Source organism: Pectinophora gossypiella, chromosome 14, assembly GCF_024362695.1.
Source record: "Pectinophora gossypiella chromosome 14, ilPecGoss1.1, whole genome shotgun sequence".
NCBI classification, from domain to species: Eukaryota; Metazoa; Arthropoda; class Insecta; order Lepidoptera; family Gelechiidae; genus Pectinophora; species Pectinophora gossypiella.
Window position 1 is genome coordinate 11856656 of NC_065417.1, and position 20405 is coordinate 11877060.

General features: G+C 39.5%; 1 protein-coding gene across 4 annotated transcripts in view; it reads right to left on the reverse strand.

Moving 5' to 3' along the window:
• The window catches only part of LOC126372717 (tyrosine-protein phosphatase Lar), a 584292-nt gene that overhangs the window by 151079 nt on the left and 412808 nt on the right, over positions 1-20405 (reverse strand). The gene's annotated exons all lie outside the window — the stretch shown is intronic.

Genomic DNA, 20405 nt, shown 5'->3' on the forward strand with positions numbered 1-20405 from the left:
AAACTATTACAAAGAACTAGGATAATGTATTGGGTGCGATCACGGGAAGTTGAGACAAACTTAAGCTGTGGACCCATCTAACAAGTTTGTCTGTTAGGAAACTTTTGAGTTGTCGACTCCGTGGTAGCACAGAGTACACAGAAGTCGACACAGTAGAGTTCCTAATACGAAACCAAATAAACAATAAAACAGTTGAATTTGGGTAATAGCAATTTCAATGTAGTGCCATAGGTAGGCAATAAACAACCGTTATGGTAACTAGCCGGACGTTAGTACTGTTACTGACATTACCATATCATAACGACTCATAAACGTCATCCGGCACAGCAACAGTTAATTTAATAAAAAAACTTCCACTCTCTGAATATGCATATGTAAATGTTGGTGTCCCTTACCCGTATGTAACTAAGCCCGAACAGACGGACAAAGTTTCTGTTATGAATTATGTATACGAACCTCCATAGATGGACTTTTACGACCACTAGACCACTCGTTACTGCACGCTCCGTCCATTCCGATCCAATTTTCGACTATGAATAAATTAAGGACGTCTTGAGGCCGCTCCCAACTGAATTATCCCCGCGCACTCGACGAACCTAAGCCTACTACATTATGTAGAGACGAGTACCGCTCACAAGTGGATTTAATTTCTTACTTGAAAAGTCACATCGGGAAAGTTGCGGTAACTCGGGCGCAAGTTCCCGTGACGTAAAATTCGGTACCGGCATTACTTCCCACCGCCGTACATTTTCATTACGCTAGCGAGATTAATGGCATTATCTTGCGGAAAAATGCGCACTCAGGCACGAAACAATTATGTCTGCGGAGCGCGCAAGGAACGCGTTCCCGACGCGACTCCCGAACCCGCCAAACGAACCGGAACAAAAATAGGAACCTCTCAAAAAGAACATTGGACGCATGCCGCGGGGAGCGTTTGATTTCTGAACTAGAAAATGAAATCCCATTTAGTTCTTTATACGTACTGGGCCTCACTGGGCCTCCCGCGGTCGCGATCGATGCGACATTAATAAACGAACGCGAGTAACGTATTTTCGGAGACTGTCACACAGGAGTTAAAATATTCATGGAGCGGCCACCGCAGAGGTCGAGCCCAGATTAGAGATATCTGAAAAAAGGTGCGCCGCATCCATTGGAGCCGGCGAGCGTGAAACAATTCATATCGAGAGCCCCGGCGGACACTGGATTTGAACAAATTATAGCCGAGCGCTCCCCGACCGCGTATAAAAATGCCATCTAAATTCTCGTGCTATCGACCGCCGTAATGACCGCAGGTGCCCAATTACACCTCATTGCTGTCTGATCTTGCTAACTATCCGATTGTGGAGCGCATTTGCTTTAAACTCACGTCTGGCAAAAAAGCTGTGACGGATATGTTTATTCCTCAGCGGACGAGAATGTGAATGGTCACGTTTTATATGTGCGCGGGATTGAAACGGGCGTCAGGACGTGCTTTCGCACGCATTCAAATAAAAAGTAGCAATTTTTTTTCCCGTCGCCGGCTCAAACTGGCTGGATTAAATTAGGTACGGAAAGCCTAGACGCCGCGTATAACATTAAATTGCTAGATTGAAACGATTTCGGGGCTCGAAATTCGTCCTTTGCGTCTAAAAGAGGATTAGGTAATTTTGTGGATTTTGTGTTTATAAAGCGAAATATGAGACAAAGGGAGTAGTTGTACAATGGATTTGACTTTCAATTATCTGTTCGGCTTCGCAGATCTTGTTACCGAGTTGTTATAATTTCTTGTTGGCTACTGTCGCCGAGACCTTTGTTCGGGCGATTGAATAGGAGGAAGTTTGTTTGAATTTATTCGGACCTTTTAAGTATTTTTTTTTTAGTCTGGGTAGTGGCTCATTACAATACGGTTTCTCTTCTTTGTGCTACGATATCTCAATTTAATCTAATCCATCATAGCCTCAAAATCAATATTACAAAAAATATTCCAATTTAAAATAAAGTTGGTACCTTTATAAAAATATATTCACCGAATAAAAATCAGTAAAATCGCGACAAAAATATTCCAATCAATTATCGCACAGTATTCGTTATGCAGTGATGCGGAATCGTTGCGTTATCGACTCAGCTATTACCGATTCGGCTATAAAACAACCGGTCATGAAATAACCGATTTTAAGTACTGTATAGACCGGTTGATTCGGTATTTGCGGTTTTGTATTGTAAAATTGACTTTTGCCGAAAAACAAAGAGATTTCTGTTTATTAGATTCGGAATATGATATATTTTCAACAAAAAGACTTTGTTCAGCGGACATTATGCATTCCAAGTAGATTTTTGTATCAAATCATACGAAGCAATTTGTGTAACAAACCATAAATGGGATGAAAATATTTACATTTTGAATTTACCGATTTCCTTTTTTGACTCGATTACATAAAGATACGTTGAGACCGAATCTCCTCGTATACAATTTCAAACACGGTACCCTCATCGGAGCCAGCCTGTCCAGTGTGTCCAATCGTTTATAAAACAACAAGGTAGGTAAAAAACATCCAGGTAAATAGTGCTGAGTGGGCACAGAGCTTCCATTTCAGCAGTTCGCTTGTTTGGTGATAACTTAACGATTTTAATACGCCGGCTATTCAATTCAGGGTCTTTTATATTATTTAAACTCTCAACCGTAATACCTATTGACGTAGTACAGATAAACAGAAGGATAAGAATTAATATCTGGCCTGCGGGCCTAGCACCGTAAGCACGCGACTCTTTCTCGCCGCGAGAGAGATCATCTGTCTCTTTCTGTGCAGTACTGTGAGAGAGTGAAGGGTGACGTCTGTCGAGGTGAGAAAGAGTCTCGCGCTTACGGTGCTAAGGCCGCTGCGGGGGATTTAACGATTTTTTAGTTTTCTACTCGCCTGAATAGTCTTATGAGACTGGGCTACTTTACTTCAAATTATATTTTAGGACCACATTTATAATATGCCCGGGCAGGTAAGTATAACATAACAAAAAGCCGCGCCTATAGCCCAATTGGGGTAATTTAATTAAAAATAATATATCATTACCGTTTTGTCGTTAATAACCATCAATCCGCACTGGGCCCGCGTGATGGTTTAAGGCCCGATCTCCCTATCCATCCATAGGGAAGGCCCGTGCCCCAGCAGTGGGGACGTTAATGGGCTGATTGATGATGATGATGACCGTTTTGCAAAATTATTTTTAATTGTTTATCGTAAAACGTAATATAGGAATTCGTGTGTCTTATTAACATGAAAAGGAATAAGAATATTGCAAAAAGAGCCTATATTATAACATTAAAACGCTGTTTATGCGCAATTAACCGCTTTCACGCAATTAAATTCAGAACGCGAGCGAATTATTCCAAAATAGAACAACGTCCACACTAACCAATGATTGATTAGTTCGAATTTTAAATTTTAATGCCACCTGCGGATGCAATATGTAAATGGAATGCGCATTTAAACGGGCATACGATAAATTACGATTCGGTTAAATGGCAATACACTTCTATTCGACCCCTGAAACCGGTTTTGGGCGGATACTTCCAGATTATTGTCATAAATTGCGTATGCGGCTGTATCCGATTGGTAACGTATGGACGAATCGATTAACGGCTAGCCCGTAATCGAATGCGACCTGTGCAATAAAATTAATTCAGTCGTATCGACTTTTACTTAATCGGCAGTTGCACAGATAAGGGTTGGTTTATGGTCTAAAGGCTAGGGACACCATAAAATACATATGTTACCTACGTAAAATAATATTCAGTACTAGAATGCATTATTAAAATTTAGATTTTTATTGCCATTAGATATTCTTGATCTATTAGGGTACTACGTAGGTACTTTCGATATTCAACAACAAAAGAAATGGAAATCAAATACTATTAAAATGGAATGGAAATCAATTATGATTATTTCGATTTTAGTACCGGTATTTCAAAATAGAGTCGACGTTTCAAGAATCATCAGAAACATCTTTAAAAGAAACATTACACGACAGAATTCAAAACATCAAATCGTCGTTCCAACTCCTTTCATCACCAGGCTTCTGAAACACAAACGGTGTAATATAATGTCATCAAAAACCGATCCAACTTACGTGTGAGGTAACGTATAAATATGTTTCCAGTATCGTTGACCGGTATAACGGGTATTACCGGAACAATCGGTATTTCTGGCGGTCTTTCTTCGGTCACAAGTTCTGGCGTCACGGTTTCTTCAATCTCGTTTTCTTCAATTTCGTCTGTTTGACAGAGGTTAGGTTTTAGACGCGAGCGGTTGTCGTATTTTTGTGGGTTTTGGTTATTTTTCGGTATTTTATCGGTAATTTTTCGGTTATTTTAGGAATTTGTTGTGACATGTTTTTTATTTATTTACATAACGTTGTTTTACTGCTACAGTTTTAAACTTAGTATTACTATTCTAGAGTACTGTATTCCAATAGAACATATTCTAATCTAGTAATGGTACAATATACATAAGTATAAGTATACCTACGGAATAGAAGAAAGAGGTTGGAAAGGCCTTTTTTGACGTTACTTATTGTAGGTGTGCTGCAAATAGCATTCACTACTTGGCTGGAAATAGTTGGAAAAGCCCTAGCGCGCATTTCGTATGAGAACCGCTGTCGCCGATTCAACTCCACTCTCTTTTACTGCTACTCCTGCAAACAGGTAATCAACCACAATAGCTCTATTGCTTCACAAATTCCATAGCCACTTTGCCGGCAATGTATATTTTATGTGATAGGCTGCAATTTTATCATTACTTTTCGTAAGACACTGCATTCAAAAGTATTTTTTTGATAAATAGCTTTCCTGTTTTTAGCTTTCCAGCGATAAGAATGGATCTTCTTGGTTATAATGCACGAGACGACCTTTTAATACTGGTATACTATCGAGGAGTTCATAAAGTTTGCGGACGAGTGGAGAGCAAAGTTGAAGTGTGAACTATTCACATACTTGTATGGCGCGCGTTTCTCACTCACTTGGCCCTTTCAACCACTTTCTTCCATTCCGTTGGTGTACCAATACAGAGAGTTGATGATTTGACAATGTATGTGAAAAATTCTATAAGAATAGAGTACGGGTCCCATAGAATTAATTCTAATACAAATATTATTATTAATTACACTACATCCACAAATATTAAACAGAAATGAATCAATCGGTTAATAGTTGTGAATTTACAAACGTTGAAAATATCTTAATATATAAAACACGTAATAAAATAGTTATTATAAACGCGGTAAGAACCGGTTATTATATTTATTAATTATGATAATAACCGCGTAAACTTAAAACAATGTATCTTAATATTATTTGTAGGCACTTATTTCTATATTTCGAAGGCATTATGCTCTACCTAGTTATCGTTATAAGTTATAAACTCTCATTATGTCTTTCTCACACAAAATAAAGAGAAAAGAAACGCAACACTTAGACGAAAAGGGTAAGCAAGTATGAAGAAAGTAAATATTCATAAATAATGTTTAGTTCAATAGATCTGCGGGACGGTTCATCGTAGCTTACCTCTATAAATCAAATCATTGTTATGTTGAGAAAAAGCTGGCGAGATCTCGATACAACGGTGTCGGAAGGGTACGGATATGTGAGGAGAGTGAGCGTTGCACATGGAATACGTTCGGTTCTTTTATATGAATTATGGCGTTGTCACGGACAAGCGCCATCTAGCGCTCATTTTGTAAACCAGTTCGCTTATAATGTCAATGATATTTGAAATTGTAACGTAATAATCAAAAAACTCGACAGATGTCGCTAATAACCAAAGCCAACAATAAAAAAAATATGGTGCATAGGTATCTACCGGTGATACCTGCTTATATGTCGGCGCTTCATGCGTCAGTAATAAACCGGCTCGCAAATCACTCTGCTAACCTAACCTAACCTAACGTACATAACAGAATACCAAGATGGACTGAACGACACCACGGCTTTTATTTTTTGCTCCCGATTATTATACACAACAAACTAATTTCATTAGCTCCTTCTGCCTGTTTGACCTTCACAGTTAGGTCACATACCTCCAAAAATGCATTTCTCGGGAATGTGGGACTGAATCCCAACAAAATACCCTTTAAAATAAAAATATTCATACCAAAGCGCGATCCCCACACTACGCTCACCTCTCGCCTTTTCGATGCAATAAATAAACATCGGAGCAACATCGATTATTGAAAGATTTATATCTTAGTTGGCTGACGTGCAGTGTAGCTACACCATTATTCATATCCCAACTTCTTTTATTCGAGCGATATGAAGATAATGGGATCCCCTTTACGTTTCTGAAGATTTCTTTGTACGTATGGGATGAGTGAGTATTTGAAAGTGGAAGGGTAATGATATACGGATAAATAAGTTTTCAATAGAATGCATAACGGTCTGCGTAGGCCATTGGTTGAGTGTTGGGCTCACTAGCCGGAGGTCCCGGGTTCAAATCCCGGTGGGGACAAATGACTATGTGATCTTTTAGGACGTTTAAGATGAGTAAGATGATCTGTGCTTCGGGGCAGCCGGCCCCGGCGACTATCACGTAACAATTACATGCTTACTGAGGTAAATAGAGGAGCTCAGTGGCGCAGCGGTAAACGCGCTCGGTCTGCGATTGTTAAAGTTAAGCAACTTTCGCAAAGGCCGGTCATAGGATGGGTGACCATAAAAAAAAAAGTTTTCATCTCGAGCTCCTCCGTGCTTCGGATGGCACGTTAAGCCGTTGATCCCGGCTGCATTAGCAGTCGTTAATAACCACCAATCCGCACTGGGCCCGCGTGGTGGTTTAAGGCCCGATCTCCCTATCGTTGTCGTGTCCTATAGAGAAGGCCCGTGCCCCAGCATTGGGGACGTTAATGGGCTGGTGATGATGATGATGAGGTAAATAGTAGCCTTAGCTTAACGACGTCTGTGTCCTCGAAGGGGTAGTCAGACGTGCAAAGTAGATACACCCATTTCTCGTCAGCTAGGTTAAAGCAAATAGCAACAAAGTAAAATATAGTTCAACTGTAAATATGTTTCTACGTTATAATGTCGTACGATTTGATATTTCTAAGGCGTCTTCGTTGCTTATATCTTCCACTGAAGTCTATCGAACACTCAAACGTACCTCTGCGAGTGGAAAAGTGTAGTAACTTTCTTATTATGTAAAATGAGTTATAGAAACTTCGAGGCTTCTATGCGTTCAAACTGGGATACCGAGAAACTTGGCCTTTTTGGGTTTAATACGTTTATTGAATGGATTATTAGGGATGACTTTGGTGAAATTGATAAGTTAGTGAGAGAAATATGTAGCCGAAAAACGGTATATAAAAATATTGGGTCAACATACATACATAGATAAACTCACGCCTATTTTGTATAGGTATAGGTAGGAATATGTTGGTGGTAGGGGTGGCAGAGGAAGACCTAGAAGGACGTGCATTGACTGCCTACCCCAACAGGAAATAAGCGTGGTCTCATGTGTGTATATTTTTTATGTAACTGACTAAGGACCCTATCTCACTTGTATCTACTTTGTTAGTTGTATAAAATACAAGTTATATTTTTTATTGTTGTTGTGTACGACTATATTCTAATTAGGGTTGTGGTACATCCATTGCAAGATGGACTAAGTATCCACACCTCACCTTTCTGTTAGGCCAACGTGATAGATGGTGAGCCGTGCCATTTACAATGGTTGAGCCAACTGTGTTACTGAATATACAACTCACGAACTATACTTGGACAATATTTTGATCGATATATAGATCATCATCAAGCTTCATCGAACTTAGTGTTGTTTCTGTTATGGTTCTTCTAATCTAATCTAGCCTACAAGATCCCACTGCTGGGCAAAGGCCACCTCTTTCCATTTTTCGCGGTCCTGTGCGTACTCCGGCCAATCCCTCCAGCAAGCGTCCAAGTCGTCGCGCCATCTCTTTCAAGGTCTACCACGACGCAAACACACGCACGTTTAAAAATCTGGGTCAAAAAATCTGTCCACGTATTTCAGTCTGAACCCGGACAACATGTACACGAACACCAGAGTTGCCCGTAATTTGTACGGAGAGAGCCTTGGACCAAATTGGGAGAGATGGGGCATATCCTGAGAATTATAAGGGAAGGAGCCCACTGATTTTTCCACTTTGTCTTGTCAGTGTCTTTATTAAAGCTTGGGAAATTGGATGAACTACACTTTGTTGGGTTTGCGCTGGAAAATTGATATAAGTTACCGTGTTTTTTTGCCTTGAACACGTACTTATGTCTTGGTGAAACGTATATTATGTGCCTATCACTACATAGTATAAAATATATATCCCTATGTACGCTTAAATCTTTAAAACTACGTAACGGATTTGGATGCGGTTTTTTTTTAATAGATAGTAATTCAAGAGGAAGGTTTGTATATATAATAACAGTCATTAAATAGTGGAGAAATAATGTTATTTTTGAGGTTTATAACGTGATGTTGTAAATAGTTTTTTCCTCAGCATTGCACCCGGGGCGGGTTAATAAGGATTAACTAAAGACTTAAGTCGCCAGCGCAAACAGAAACAATGACTCGCGCCTGTAATTGATCTAACAGAAAGCTCATTGACGGGTACTTAGTTCATCTTACGATGGATGTACTGTTTACCATAACTGGGCATATACTTAGTCGTGAGCTTAGGTTCTGTTATGTGACATCGTCGAACACTATTTTCACTCCAACTTGTGGCTTTTGAGGTACTATGCACTTTTCGGGACCTTGAAACCACATTTGGCAGTACACCATTGCCGTCAAAACCTTATAACCCAAAAACCCAGTGCATCAAATACTATAGTTTATAGTCAGAATAATCAGGATAGCTCCCCACCAGCGGCAGGTTTACCTCACCCCCCCTCGAACATAGTTTACACTTGAATCGTATGGTGTCAGACGTCACACACACAGACGCGCTTGTACGATAATGTCAATGTGTGGTGTCTGTGTAAAATGAGGTTGTTTGTATGAAGTGTCCGGGGTGTGGTCATAGCAAGATTCCCTTGCAACATAATATCTAACCTCGTCTTCAGTCTGGGTATACCTCACCTGCATTTCAAGCCGGGTACCTTGCAACTTTGTATAGGTTGAAATCAATCTGAGGTTGTTTGTATGAAGTGTCCGGGGTGTGGTCATAGCAAGATTCCCTTGCAACATAATATCTAACCTCGTCTTCAGTCTCGGTATACCTCACCTGCATTTCAAGCCGGGTACTTTGCAACTTTGTATAGGTTGAAATCAATCTGAGGTTGTTTGTATGAAGTGTCCGGGGTGTGGTCATAGCAAGATTCCCTTGCAACATAATATCTAACCTCGTCTTCAGTCTCGGTATACCTCACCTGCATTTCAAGCCGGGTACCTTGCAACTTTGTATAGGTTGAAATCAATCTAAGTTTAGGATACGGTGGTATACAACGTTCTAAGTTCCGCAACGCTTTATGTCAAAACGTATTATGTTTGCTGACATAACATTTTTATTATACATGGATACATATATTGTGTAAACACACGCACACACACACACACACATACATATCGTCGCCTTATAGTAAAACAAGGTAAGCGCATTTTGATTGTGATTTGTGATTTTTATTATTAAAACCTCACGATGAGCTCATTGGCGCAGCGGTAAACGCGCTCGGTCTGCGATTGTTGAAGTTAAGCAACTTTCGCAAAGGCTGGTCATAGGATGGGTGACAACAAAAAAAATCATCTCGAGATCCTCCGTGCTTCGGAACGCACGTCAAGCCTTTGGTCCCGGCTGCATTAGCAGTAGTTAATAACCACTAATCCGCAATGGGCCCGCGTGATGGTTTAAGGCCCGATCTCCCTATCCATCCATAGGGAAGGCCCGTGCCCCAACAGTGGGGAAGTTAATGTGCTGATGATGACGAATAGACAGACACTAAGGTAGTAAATAAAAAAAGACAAATAGGGGGGGGGGGGGGGTTAGGGGGGGTAGGTGGTAAATTAATTGATGTAGTAAAAAACGGAACAAACAACAATAAGTCACGGACAAAAATACGAGTCAATCAGCTAATGAACTAACAGCATAACATAAACAGCCTATATACGTACCACTGCTCAGCACAGGCCTACCCTCAATCAAGCGGAGGCGGTATGGAGCATACTCCACCACGCTGCTCCACTGCGGGTTGGTAGAGGTGTTTTTTTACAGCTAATAGCCTTGACCAACGGCTTAACGTAACGTGAAGAACGGAACCATCTTACGTTTACGGACAATCAGATGATTCAAGCCAGCAATGTCCTTGTCAAACAAAGGATATTCTCACAAAGTGATTTCGAACCCGCACCCCTAGATTGTGAGCCCAACACTCTAACCACTATACCACAGAGGTTGTAATGAATTAACTAATGAAAGTAATCTTTCAAAAAAACAAAGCAAACACTCACTGCCATCCGGAACCCAGCATTCTAACCGTTTCAACCGTAACAAAAAGCCCGTCAAATTAAACCATCATTAACCTAATGCTAGCCTAACGTCTAACCACTTACAATTTCGTGAACACTTCACCACTAATGAATACTAGTCGTACTGTCAAACAAAAAGGTTAAAAAAAAAACACAAGCCAGGAACAATGGCTACAAAACAAAGCCGCGCTACCGTCAAAGGAAAAAAGAAAGGAAAAATCCTAACCGGTAGAAACCAACAATAACCGTTATAACGTTGTAACGTTACGGTTGTTTAACCGTTAGATGACAATGAGCCAGTCGGTTTTGTTTGCGAAATTCGTTACGTTTGAAGTACGAATGGATGTATTAGGAATATTTTAGCGAGTTTACCGAATTTTGAAGCTTAAAGCGTGATGTAAACAAGTGTTAGTGGCACCGTAATGAAAACTTTGAGGGATGATGCAGACCATGATTCCGAGTTGATTTCTAGTGAAATTCCATTGCAAAAGTGTGGGAATGATTAAAAAAACACTGAAACTTTCATGCATTTTCAATCATGATATATTGAATCATCCCCCTCAGAATTTGTTAGGCTGTCACTAACACCCGTATGTACTTGTCATTTTTTTTTTATTGCAAAGAAATTCATGAATATAATACCTTAAACGCTAAGAAGCATTGTTAAACCCGACATGGGTTTGTCTCAACGCAAAATATAATCTAAACATCAGTTATCAGTCATGGAATCGCGAAGGAAAATTCCACTTGATATTAACTCCGAATCATGGTCTGAATCATACCTCTCAGTATTCGTTACGGTGTCACTAACATCCCGTATAAAGTTTTATATTGGAAACTTAATCACTATTATTATATATAGAAGTAAGTAACCAGGTGGCGTAGTTTATTTGGGATAATGGTGCTAATTCCTGTAAATACCATCTAATTTTATTTTAAGTTATATCTGTCATTTTCTTATCCGCCGAAAAGGAAAAGGACGGGTAATCGACAAGCATAAAATTTATGGAACACACGTCAATTTTAAGCACAAATCTAAACCAACCTATCTAAGTAGACAGCACGTCAAACGGATTGCATACCAGCGACGTACCTTTTGATTCGCCCGGGTTATTCATTCATTTACTCATTTTTACTAAAATTAAGAGCTGTGAATCATCCGTCCCTTTCCTTTTCGACGGATATGAAAATGACGGATATAACTTAAAATAAAATTAGGCGGTGTCTGCAGGAATCGGGGCCATTGCAGGCTTGAATCACCTGATTGTCCGAAAAACTAAGATGATTCCGCGCTGCGGAAGACGCGGTTTGTCCCCGTTATTAGTCGTAAAAACACTTCCAACCCTCACTGGAGCAGCGTCGTGGAGTATACTCCATCCCCCCCTCCCCGCTCCTAGTTGATAGAGGCGAGGCCACCTAGCAGTTTATGTTTTTAATTTAATTTAGTTTAGACCACCGACCTTCGAAAATATTATCGGCTCATGGAATTTTCACAAAATATTTTCTTTCATCGTTAACCACGCGACATCAATCATCAGATAAAACAGTCCAAAGCCGGAATCAAAGATCACGTAAAAAAAGATTTCAACTCGAAAGTAGAACTCGAAGTAATATGCACGCGCGGGCTATGAATCAAAAATTCTTTACAATTTCGATCAGCTCAGGAAATTGGCTGAAGAAAGTCCATCGTTTGTGCTTAATGGCGCCTGAGGAAGGCTCTATTAGCTCTATCCGAAGCCTCTAGATTTATAGCCCAATCTCTCTTCCCTTGTACAGAACATTTTATGGCAACTTGTTGTTGGAAGATTTAACAAAGTATTGGAAATATTGTATGTAGGTCAAAACTGGGAAATTTCATGAGATTCTTTATTCAAAAATAAACGTACTTTTTTCGTCATACTATCGACTTTTGAGTTTGCATGTAAGTGAATTTTATAACGTAACATTATATAACAAATACTGTATTGCACACACAGGAAATACAAAAATACGTAACAAAATAGAAAGAGTGTAATTAGGTGGCCTTATTATTCTTATTCCCATTTAAATTAAACCATAAAATAATATTTATAAATATTGTATTTTTTAAACCTGGCCACACCCTGGACACTTCATATGAAACCTCTTTTTACACAAAAACAACACAATGACACATTATTATACTCACACATCTGTTGTGTGACCTTTGACGCAACACACAGATGCGTGGGGGTGAGGTAAACCTAGCTCAGCCGCTGGTGGGGAGCGGAGAGTTGCTGTTCTAAATGTAGTATTATTGCTTATTCTATAACCTGGGTTAAGAAAAATGCAAATAACCGTAAAGTCCCTTATTACGCGGTATAAAACTACAAAGTACTGGCATTTAACAGGATCGGTGTTATGAGCTGTTTCGCTGATAATGTTCTGGCTTTGTGGCTTATTACAGCGTTTTACTGCTGTAAATCTTTCAGGGAAGCTAGATTGTCTTGATGTACAGTTAAGTCAGTGGCCGTTTGCATGCGACCCATTGCTTGCTGTCGTGTGTGTCTACAAAATCGGCGATTACAAGCGAGCACGATCATGAAGACTCTATACTCGACTGTTTTCGATCGTGGTCTAAGAACGAATTTGATCGTATTTCGCATGGAATTGGACCCCGATACTAACCCCGCCGGCGTCGACGATTTCCCCTAATCAGCGCTTATCACTATCGACCCACTAGGGTCGATTAATTCAAATATTTTTCCTCTCAGACGACGCCCTGAGCCGAAGTTCGCGCCCTACTGGGCACCCTCAGGCCTGTTGTCTTAAACGTTGTACCGGGTGAGAGCTTTCAGCGCTCCCCATTTGTCCGGCCAAGTAGTTAATGCCATATGCGGCAAATCTACAATAAGTCACAATTATAGTCGCTATATCACAATAGGTCGATGTTTTATATGATGACGTCATCAAAATTCGGCGCGTATGAAATTATTCCAATTAACAAAAAAAAAAACGACCTTATCTGTTCTACAATAGAAACTGCAACAGGCACACACAAATGGTTATAGTATATACAGTGGGTTGTAGTATGTAAGCCGTTTCGTACAATCAAGTGCTGTTCAACAGTAATTAAATTACGCACCCTGTAACCCGGCAACTTGTTACTCTAATTTAACATAGCATAGCATCACGCGTGTATCCTCAAAGGGGTAGGCAGAGATGTATAGTATGCACCCACTCCTCACCATCTATGTCTAAGTTTCTTGTAATAAAGGGACAAGCCTATCGCCATTAACCGGACACAAAATCTGGAAACCACGTGATATCAATTATCTATCCAAACATGAATTCAAATTCATAAAGTCGAATTCAATGGTTTAGAGTCCAAACCCGAGTTCGAATCCCGGTGGGGACATATCACAAAAATAACTTTCTGATCCCTAGTTTGGTTAGGACATTACAGGCTGATCACCTGATTGTCCGAAAGTAAGATGATCCGTGTTTCGGAAGGCCCGTTAAGCCGTTGGTCCCGGTTAATATTTACTGATGTAAGTGAGTAATACAGTATAGTGAGTAGTAGTGTATATGATTGGCCACCTGATACGACACGATTCATTTATAACAAACATTATAGAAGGAAAAATTGAAGGGAAGAGAGGAAGGGGTAGACCTAGGATAACATTTATGAAACAAATAAAAGAGAAGGTGCAGGTCGTGTCGTATCGGGAGGTGAAGGTTTTGGCGGGAAGAAGAGAGGAATGGCGGTTACTTCACCGACAAGAGCGCAGCTCTTAAATAGAGAGAGAGAAGTGAGTAATCGTTACATGAGCCATGAGGGGCCTTGGTGGCTCAATCACTACTCGGACACCAGAGTTGATGAGGCTACCTCACAACCCACACGATAAGAAGAAGAAGAGTCCGAACCGGGATTCAAACCCGTGATACTACGATGCAAGTACGCGTTCTCCGAACTGGGCTATCACGGATTTTACGAAGAGGAACCTAATGAATCGTAATTCACAAACTCCCGCAAAGCAAAGCTTGCAATTTTGAATTGTTGCACTGTTGGTGTTCATATTAACATCAGCTATTAACCAAAACGTTGGATAAATCCCTCGGGCGATGGGGCGATTTGTTGATATCGACCCAGCAGTGATGCATCGCTCCAGCGTGCCCCTACCGTGGTTTATGTGCCGCCCATCATTCACCTTGTATGCATAAGGCACATGACTGATAGATAGCGTTTTTCTAAAATTATTACTGTGTTTTTTCGTACACGTTTTTGTTTATTGTGTAATCAAGTTTTAGAGCGACAGCTGGTATGGAAGCCATTTTGTTTTGTGGAATGTGTTGTTTTGACTTATTGATATGAAGCCTAGCCAATCGGTAGACTTAGATCAGAACCCCGATACCGACCCAGCTGGCGTGGTCGACGATTTCCCTCATTCAGCGCTTATCCCTATCGCTATCGATTATCTGGTATTTTATTGTAAAAACGTATACATAACCCCAAAAAAGATGAATTTAATTTACTTATTGAGGAGCTCGGTGGCGCAGCGGTAAACGCGCTCGGTCTGCGATTGTTGAAGTTAAGCAACTTTCGCAGAGGCCGGTCATAGGATGGGTGACCACAAAAAAAAAGTTTTCATCTCGAGCTCCTCCGTGCTTCGGAAGGCACGGTAAGCCCTTGGTCCCGGCTGCATTAGCAGTCGTTAATAACCATCAATCCGCACTGGGCCCGCGTGATGGTTTAAGGCCCGATCTCCCTATCCATCCATAGGGAAGGCCCGTGCCCCAGCAGTGTGGACGTTAATGGGCTGATGATGATGAGTTTACTTATTACTATGTTTACAATCAGGCATAGTTGAGCCAACATACTTAGCTCGTATAAAAAAAAAGATGTAATAGATTCTATACGACCATTTACGTTTTTGTTGTTGCGTGTTCATTTTATTCGTGGAAAAATAAATCTTACAATGATCTGGGGGGTAAAATGGCCACATCAAAGCAATTCATCTAAGAAAGCAATATTGCAATTTGACATTTACGCATATAAAATCAAGTGCGATTATTAGATGAATTCTTTGATGTGGCCATTTTAACCCTCCTGGCGAATTAATCAGAATATGGGATATACTATACATCTCTGCCTACCCCTTTGAGGACACAGGCGTGATGATATGTTATGATATGTTAAAATAAATCTACACAGAGAAACTACAAGTGAAGAAAGCATTCATACGAACGACCTCTAAGATTTGAATGCATTCAACAATGAACCTCAGTAGTTCAGTGCAACATATATGTGGAATGGCAGCAAGTTACATCTGAACTAAGATGGTGGAGTGTACAGTTTGTGATGCATAAACATGATGAGAACATGTGAGATTGCTTGTGTGGAGCAAATCTGCAGTGAAACATTGTTTCGTGACAGCTTTTGAAACTTTCTTGTCGAAATATAAAAAAAAAACATAAAAATCATCCTTGGGCCTTAGCCGAGTTGCAAACGATTGTGAAAAACGACAGTATGATTGAATAATCGATTGAATTGCGTAATCTCTGCTTACCCCAACAGGAAATAAGCGTGACCTCATATAAAGTAAAGTAAAGTTTATTAGAACCCACAAAAAGACAAATACAGTAACAATTAACTTATAGTTAAGAGTACAGCATCTCTTTGTGGAGGGCCGATGCCTATACTAGGTGGAAACCTGTATTATAGGTCCCATGTATAACATAACATAGCATAAATACTTTATTGTACACACAAGAAATAGAAAAATACAATACGAAAGAGAAATAGAAGGAATACAATAGGCGGTCTTATGCCTTACTATGTATGTTGTACTTTACGCCAATAGAAAAAAAAATCAGTTTCTATTTCCCATTTCCAATTTAATATGTTACTTATAGACAAAGAAAATTAATGATTAAACGAACTTACCTAAGTGAAGTTCTATCACGTGGTATACACTAGAATACTAAGCGCGTAAAACTTTAACGTTTTTACTTTTGAATTCGTCGTGTAAGTATTGTCGTGTGGTCGAGCACTAGAAAGCGAATGACGACCGCCTGACGCGACGATCGAGCCAGCGGCATGGAGAGAGAAATACCCTCAAACAAATTATAAAAATGTGGAAATGTAAACAACATTCCATTCCGAAAATTCCATCGTGCTAACGTTCTGTCATGCTGTCGTTTGTCGAGCTGATGTCATGTCGAAATCCTGATGGTCGATACACGATCGTTCTCGATAAACGCGCTTGGTATGCAAATGTTGAAGTTAAGCAACTTTCGCAAAGGCCGGTCAGAGGATGGGTGACCACAAAAAAAAAAGTTGTCAGCTCCTCCGTGCTTCGGAAGGCACGGTAAGCCGTTGGTCCCGGCTGCAGTAGCAATCGTTAATAACCATCAATCCGCACTGGGCCCGCGTGATGGTTTAAGGCCCGATCTCCCTATCCATCCATAGGGAAGGCCCGTGCCCCAGCAGTCGGGACGTTAATGGGCTGATGATGATGAATTCCGATGCCAGCTAGAATGTCCCATATCAGGTATGGGATACAGAGCCAGGATAGAGACCGGATACAAAAACACATTCAGATCTTGAACAGACGAACATCTGCTCTATAGGAACTGTATTCCCAGTGGATAATCTACCAGGGGATTTCCAACAACAGTCGCATGTACAGTTTCTTACTCCATCTGGTTGAAATGTTTCAAACCGAAGTACGATGCATGAGAATTCTGGTGCGTTTAAAAAAGGCAATATTGCTATTGATTTTATTTGTAATCAAGTCGATACAATATTCGAAAAAAATCCCTATGTCGATTTGTATGTCAATGCCCGGGAAGAACGAGTTAATATATATTTTCCATTCTCTCGAAACAGTTTTATAAAAATGGCGGAATGTTCCATACAAACTTCCACACCCCCATTCTAGAGAAATGGGGGGGGGGGGGGTTAGAAAGAGACAAAAAGTAGCCTATGTCACTCTCCATTCGTCCCAACTATCTCCACTTGAAAAATCACGTCAATTTGTTGCTCCGTTTTGCCGTGAACGACGGCCAAACAAACAGACACATACACTTTCACATATATTATATTAGTATAGATAACTTACATATCAATAGTACAGAAATAGTAGAAATGGTATAAATGGTAAGTTCATTAAGGAGGTATATACATTATTTGAATATATAAATTCATTAAAGTCATAAAATATGTTCCTGAATAACCACTCCTTTGTGAGCTATTTAACAGTTTGGGTGGACGCGGCATCCACTATTTCCAGTGTGGTAGGCATATACGCTCACTCTTTTTTTAATTTGTGTTGTGGTGTAAATCCTTAAAAATCCGTCCTGAGATAAACCTAACAAAGTTATTAGCAAGGTAAAGGCAAACATAAACCAAAGTGCACCAAGATGATGACGTATTAAAAATTTTACAACACGCCACAGCTTCATACAATATGTGGGTAGTTAAACATAAACATGGCCATCTCCGCGAGAACATTAGAGTACATTGAAAACTTATGCAGAGTTTATTATCGCGAAGATAAGTAGAGGAAGACATTAATTGATACAATGTCCTGAGATGGGTATACTGTCCGTTATTTGCCAGTTTAAAGTTATATATGTATAAACAAGTCAATAGTGCCGTGGTTGCCAGCAAGAAAAACTCACTGTGAGGTCGCAAATTCGAAACCCAGCACGAGCCTTTCGAATTCGTGTTCGGATCATAAACGAAGGAAAATGGTGAAGAAACCCACATTCCCGAGAGCGTTTCGGAGGTCTGTGATGTGATCTAACCAGTTTCGCGGATTGTAAGGTCAGACAGGCAGTCGCTTCTGTAAAAAACTGGACCTGTCAAATCTTCAGGTTACGTAAGCGGACCCTGTGAAAACTGACTGTATAGTGATGAATTCCAAGACTCGGCTGCTATAAGAAAAATCTGATAAGAAGAATTCGAAAAAATAATTCGGAAGATTCAGCTTCTATGGCACGAGTAGTGGACAAGCAGTATGGGACATCTATTAAAAAAAACACACGATGACGTAGACGTAGAACGTAAATACGTAGTACATAATTGCCTTCGAAATATTCATAACTTACATTTAAGTATTACAAATAAGCCTTAAAACTATTAAACAGACTGACGATGGAGGCGTACGTACCGAATTAAATCTACATTAATGTTTTTTCAAGTCCATACTTGATTAAGAAAAGTAAAAAAACTAAGCTCAAAACATTTTATTAATTAAAAATAAATCAAGAATATTTCATTTGTAATTTTCTATATTGCTTTTTCCTAACAATATCCGTTGAGAACCAATAATACCAGAGCTAAGCTCCTAAAGGCGCGCGCCATGTTTTTTTAAATTTCAATTCACATAGCTGCATAGGTATTCCGCATAATATCCTACCAATCCACATACAATGATTTCCTAGGAAAGCCAACTATAAGGCTTACGGCGATAATAAAAACAAAACATTCTCCTATGATGGTTCCGCAGGTAGACTCGAGACATACGGTCACGCAAACTATCGTGCAGTTCGTGCTCATATTATGTCATTTCAGATTACATGTATATTTTGTTTACAAAAACTTCTAATTCGCCCTTAAGGTGCTCTTAAAATGGTGGCGTTTCCACACTGGATTACCAGCGAAATATGCTGTACTAGGTACGATTAGGCCCGGGGTCACCCTAAAAATTGCAATTACAAACTTGCTTGATAAAATATAAATTAATGTTTCTCTATTATTTAATACTATAGGTATTATTACCGTTGGCGCTAAAACAACAAATGTTTTGTTGTCTGTTTTGTTTGAATTTAAGCTTATAGTAAATTAAATCAATATTAATAGATTTTTTAATTATTTCAGAAGTTCTAGAGATTTCCGTACATAACTGCAATAAATAAATGTGTTGACTAAATAATCAAGTGATATCTAAGACGGAAGTTTTTCTTTCTGAGGGGTTAGCCAAGTAGCCAGATATCAATCGATTTCGAAAAGCGATAGTGCAGCGATAAAAATGTACCTATGGGACTGACATTAAAGTGACAATCTCATATCTTTTTATCACTGTCACTCGCTAATTGAAATCGTTTGCAACTTGGCTAAGGTCACTGGTCATCTGGAAGAGCTATATTCTAAGAATAAGCTGAACCGTTTGTCTGTCTTGTGAATAATCTGCTCTGTGTACAAAGTAAACTGTTGTTACATTGCTGTCTGTCTTTCCAGACACTGTGTATCAAGTTAAGCTCTCCTAGCACGGTCTATGAATGTGTATTATGTCGTGGCGTACAGATACGTGTTGGTATGAAGTTGTGACAAGATTTTCTGCTTACCATAAACAATATTACTTTGAAGGCACGCTTGTGATGGTATACTTGTAAGAGAAAATGGTTTGTAGTTAGTCGTGTCAATGTTGTGTTGTGTAAACAGGTTTTGTCCTCTTAGCAAATATGTTGATATCGTCATAAGGGTTTAAATGGAACAGAATTTACAGTATATAGTATTTTTTTTATAAAGTTTAAAAAATAGCCGATTGGCCTAATCTCGACTGTTACATTAATATAATGTACGTCACATCAATGTTATTGTAAAATATTACCTATCTAAATTGCAATATATTAAATAATTAAAACACATAATAACGGGTTCTTACCGCGTTTAAAGCAGGGATATGAGACTCCCGATGTTTAACCGCGTAAACTTAAAACAATGTATATTAAATTAATGTACTGAACGAGTCGTTCTGTCTAATGTTAGGTATTCCTGTATGGTTAAACATACCTCATTACATATTTAATCGGTATATACGTATATGTACCTACTGGTATACAATATCATAATTAATAATACTTCGGGTTCAATCATGCAAAGAATGACGGATACAGTAATACACAGGTTGTTAGTGACATATCGTAACGAAATCTTTGAGGGATGATTCAGATCATGATTCTGAGTTAATATAAAGTGGAATTTTCCGT